Source organism: Camelus bactrianus, chromosome 7 (assembly GCF_048773025.1).
Source record: "Camelus bactrianus isolate YW-2024 breed Bactrian camel chromosome 7, ASM4877302v1, whole genome shotgun sequence".
In the NCBI taxonomy this organism is placed as follows: Eukaryota; Metazoa; Chordata; class Mammalia; order Artiodactyla; family Camelidae; genus Camelus; species Camelus bactrianus.
The window spans coordinates 44,396,253-44,401,933 of record NC_133545.1 but is presented as its reverse complement, the minus strand read 5'-3'; positions in this window follow the sequence as shown (position 1 = coordinate 44,401,933).

Genomic DNA, 5,681 nt, shown 5'->3' with positions numbered 1-5,681 from the left:
CCAAATTAAGAGTGACTGAACCCTAAGAAGAGCCTGGGGAGGGAGGGGAGCCTGACACCCCAGTACTGGGAGGCAGAGGGGCAGCCATGCTCACGTAACAGTGGGGGTGAGTAGGGCTGGGGAGGGAATGAACACGTCAGACATCTTCCATTCTCGGGCCTCCTTAATCATGTTCCAGTGACACATTCTTCTTGGATATTTGTCTAGTATCTTTTCATCATAAATACAACAAATCTCAAGCCAACCTATCTTAAAATTTGTTGAAAAGGCATCACTTTTTGAAGACTGCTTACAGGGAGCAGCGATTCCTTTTATCACCCCCCTAGTTGCTTCTGATTGGGGTGGGGGGCTGGGGGAAGCACTGCCCCAGGAGTTCCTATGGGAAGAAAACTGATGGAAGGAAATGCACTGGTGCTGCCCCAAGCTCAGAAAGCAGCGATAGAAGCTGTGAGACGTCAGCCTTCTTTCTACTTGTCTGGTGACGATCACACTATCGACTGATATTTCCTCTGGGCTGACTCTCCTCCGGCACCAGGCTCGATTATCACATTTGGTCTTCACAAACGCTTATAAGCTAAGGGACCATTACTATCCCCACTTGAAAGATGGGGGAAATGAAGCTTAGGGGAGTTATCATTTGGAAAGAATTTTCCAAAGTTATAGCCCCAGTATTTTAGTCAAACCAAGCTTCTTGATTCAAAACTACCGTCTGGAACACTGCAGGCTGCCAAGAGTTCTCACCTAGCGATGGGGCCAAGAAAAGAGAAGAGATTGCTATTGGCAGAAGAAAAAAAACAAAACAAAACAGTCCTCTCCCATTAACCAAAGACTCTCCATCAAAAACCAAGCCAGTTCTGATGGACAAAAAAATAAAATACTTGTTTAGAACACAAGACATAAAAGCTACTTTAGCCCAGTAGATTTGCAGATCAGTTTTGCAGTCATTCTATGATTTGCTCCATCTTGCCCATGACTCCACCCTGACAAAAATAAAATCAGAATAAAAATGAAGACATAAAAATACCTTTACTTTTTTCCTCAAGCAATGAATTTTTTTCTAGAACTTGTCTTCTCTGAAAGCTAAGCCCTCCCAGGGAGCGTCTAAGATCTTGGACCTCTTTACAAAGGGCAATTGATGATTCAGGTCCCAGCCCCCCGCATTCCTTGGGCAGCCTTTCTGCAGGGAGTCCCACCCACACTTGAGCTTTCTCTCAGCTTCTCCCTCTTGGACACGAGCCTCAGAATGTCAGCATTCAGCAGGAGGCAAATCTGAGTCCTGAGGGGATTCTAAGAAGCTAGCTGTGACCCAGCAGCACATCAAAGGTCTGACACTTGCCCTGCACAGACCCTTCAAGTCCTTTCCAAAGAGCATCCACCCACTTTCTCTGATGATTAGTATTGATTCTTAGTGAGCAGTGACAAAGCCCCGCAAACAATGTGAAACACAAAAGCTCCTTTACCTTCCACCCAGCACCCAGTGTCCTGCAGGTAAAAATAACAATTGCTGCCATTCACTGCACCCTTACCCTGGTCCAGATCCTGTGCTGACCAACTGACATTTAATCTTCACAGCAACTTTTAATGGGTGGGAAGACACAAGCATCCCCATTTTGCAGATGGAAAAACTGACACTCGGAACCTTACCAAGCTTGTGCATGGATGTGCTAGGAGTAGCAGGCTCCAAAGCCCAAGCTCTTAGCTGGTATACAATTCCTCTTCTTGCTTAGGAACAGTTCTTGGCAGGGACAGAGGAGCATGTGGGCTTTGAGTGGCACACACTTCCTATTCAAGTTATCTCTCATCTTGTTTTGGTTGGACTGATCAATATTTTTTAAGGAGAGTCAACAAGATGGAAAAAGCTTCTGTGACTCTGAAGAGTCTAAAGATCGTGTTGATAGTCTGTTACTTGCAACCATTTTGCCTTTAGGCAAGCTTTGCAAACACTCTAGAAAGGGAGATAGAGAGGGCAGAGGCAGGGAGTGGCAGGAAATACCAATGAAAATGCAGGTCTTTCATAGACATAATCATAACTATTCCAGTAAAGGGTAATGAAATAATTGAACTTGCCACTCAAGGTGGAATTCAAGGGGACTTTTATTTTCTTCTCTATACTTATTGTCTACAAATGCCTTCCAACATGCCATATTTCCAGGTCTGGGCCCAAATGAGAAAGAAAAAAAAAAAAAGACCTTGCAGTGATCGTTATGGGCTAAACTTTTTCATGTTAAGTAGTTATTCTTTCTTCTGACAGTCTTTCTTTCTTTTTTCAGTGTTACATCTTTTCTTCTAAGAAATGATGATGACAGATATTCATTTTTTTCTTTTTTAAAAAAATTGTCTTTATTTCACTAAGTAAAGAGTTGGCCACTTTATTTCAGTTTTTCAAAAGAAAACCTTTTAAAAATCTTATTCATTAAAGAAAATCTTGGGATAACTTTTTCTGATTTTTCTAATTTTTCTTCTTAGCATGAATTGTTTTGTAAAACCTAATAAAATGTTATTTTGAAAGAAAGAAACTATAAATTTTTAGGGGAAACACCAACACATACCTACCCTCCTTAGTATAACTTTATTTTTTTTAACTTTGTTTTAATCCCTCATTTCTGATTCTTTGTATCACTTACCATCACTGATGAAAGAGTGTAAAAAAGCAAGACAGTTTATTGGCAATGTTGAGAGATTTTAGTGACAAGGGAATGATTAGATGAGATGCATCAGTAGGTCAGGTGAAATTTAACAAAATAATATTTTAAAATCATTTTTATGAAGCTATAAAAATCATTTATTTATTGGGCAACAAAAGATATTTTTTTCTCTGTTGCAGAAGTGAAACTTTATATATAACTCTACCAAAATTTAGGCTTGCTACAAATAACGCTAAATATCTGATAATAAAAAAAATTGTAAAGCAAATTATCTGGCCTCATGGAAGATAGCCTAACACTCAAGAAACAAAAGCTCTATTGTGAACAGACTCCATTTCAAGAGCAGACTGAGGGGGGATTGGGCAAATGTAGTTTAGGCTTAGACTAATTTCACATGCTAATGAGAATCTCCAAATAAAAGCTGCTTTATAATGGCTACTAACCAGTTGACAGATTAACAAGATTCAGACCATACATAGCAGGAATTAGTCAGGTTTGTCATAAGACAATATGGCTAGAAAGAAACTGGGAGAGTTTGGTTTAGCCTGTTCTGGAGGTTTTTTGGGGGGACAACATAGTTAATATTCCCAGACTTTAGAGTATTGCATAGCCTAGAAGGCTTCACACAGGGAAGCTGGCAAAGGTTCATGTGCCAGTAACTTTGTGCAACTCCTTTCAGCACTAGAAAATTTTGTATCCCTCAAAATCGGATGCTAGAGTTTGTGCTCATTCCCTTTCCTTCAGTCTTCAGAATTCCTGCACCAAATGGAGGAAACATGGCAAAGAAAAGAACACGACAGGTTTTAGAGCTGCGCTGTCTAATATGGGAGCCCCTTGCCATTTAAAATTTATTATATCAGCCACATTTCAAGTGCCCAGCATTCACATGTGGCTAGTGGCGATCACATTGAACAGCACAAACAGAGAACATCACCATCATCGCAGGTCTATCAGACAGCTCTGCTCTAGAGTCAAAGATCCCACTACCATGAACTTGAACTACCCTCAGCTTCCTTATCTGAAAAATTAGGAAACTAATAATATCTGTCTCATAGGAATGTTAGGCAAATCCAGTGTGCATAAGAGTTCTTCTCTGCAAGCTGTGTAACAAATAAATGTTAGTTCTTTTGATAACAATGATGAATGACTTCTGTATGGGAAGCCTTCATATACCTGGGAATGAGAGCAACCTCCATCTTCACTCAGGTGTACACAGTCCCATGTTGCAAGGTTTTTCCTCTAATCACAGTTTCTCCCTGCCTTCACAGTTTCTCCTTTGCTCCGTGACTGAGGACAAAGAACTAAACAATGTCTATCAAAGAGCTAAACTATTATGAAAGTCTTCCCAGAAATTGTGTGTTTTCCAGGATAAATCTTTCTAGGCCAACTGATGTATAAATCATTGGTTCTGTCTAAAAAAATATTATATTAATTAAGTCTAATAATATTGTTTGGTGGCACTCTATGCAATTGCCATGTTTGTAGATCAAAAATAGTCAAACACTGGCAACTGCATGTGGTTCAACCTAATGCCTATCCCAGTGTGAGCTGTAGCACAGAGGCCAAGAGTTCAGGTTTTAGTTGATGGACAGACCTGGGTTCAAATCTCCCTCTGACACTTAATAACTGTATCTCTGGGAAATTAATGAAATAATGGGAAAAATAAATGCAATTCGCAGATCAAATCTTTCCAAACACTGCATCTATGAAAAAGGAAAATAATGAATTGTTTTTGGGTGGCCAAAAGGTTGAGGACCACTGATCTCTTCCTCAAGGTAGAACTTTTCATTGGCAACATACCACCCCCTTCAGGCAACGCTGATCCTGTAGGACAGAGAATTACAGAAGCAAGTAAGCCAAGGAGAGCTTCTTAAAAAACAAAGACTTTTCTAAAAGCCTGTACCCTTCATGGCTTAGGCATGATAAAACACCTTCATGTTTGACTACAACAATTGTCCATAAAAAATTTCACTGATAGCAGAAAGAAACGGCATTAACTCCAATGGCCAGAAACAGGCAAACAAAGAAACGAAACAGCAGAACTATTACGAGACTTTTGGTCTTGATCTTCTCCGGGGCCTGACAGCTTCACCATATTACAGTAATGTTTAGATTCACTACTTAAGAAAGCGGTGACATGTATTGCACCATCAGGATATTTCTATTTTAAAAAGACATCATTGCCTTAAAGCTGTGGTGCAGATAACCCCATAATGGGCTCCAGGGCCCCTTGCCCATTAGAGCCACACAGAAGACCTGTGAGCAGACGCTGGGAACCGGGTCAGCACCAGCAGAGGAAGGCCCAGCCAGGTTGTCGGGATCAGGGCACAGAGAGACCAGTAGCTAAGACACAGAATCCAAAGTACCAGAAGGAGAAATTGGAGAAACAAGAAATCTGAGACTAAAAAGAGCAAAGCAGACCATCAAAAAGGGGGCTAGATGGATTCTGAAGGCAAAATCCACATACCTGGGGTGGGTTTTACACAAGTGAGTATGGTGTATGCAGACAAGCAGGATCCACTTAAAGGGACCAGAAGAGGATGAATATCTTTGTCCAGAAAACCTTCCATATAGGACGCCTCACCTCAAACCACAAGTAAGTTCCAGCTTATTACAGGAAATGAAGAAAACACAGTCTCAGTTTTTAACAACAGCCTAATATTCTCTGGAACCTGCTGTCACTATAATCGTATAAGGGAAAGACCATGGGATTCAGATTCGACAAATCTGAGTCATGTGGCTCAATTGTTTATTAGCTTTGTGCCCAAGGATACATGTCTGAATCTCTGGGAACTTCGGTCTTCTCATCTTAAAAGAGATGCAGTAATATCACCTTCACAGTGTCGTGAAGATGTGGTGAGGCCGGAAAGTTCTGGGGTCTGTACCTGCTAATTAGTAAGTCATCAATAACCATTCAATCACTTCTCTGTAGTGATAATGATTGATTAGCGACAAAAACAATGGTTTCTAGATTCATTTTCTCTTATTACGCTTGATCACTTATTCCCCTTTTGTGCCTGCTGGACGAACATCCCT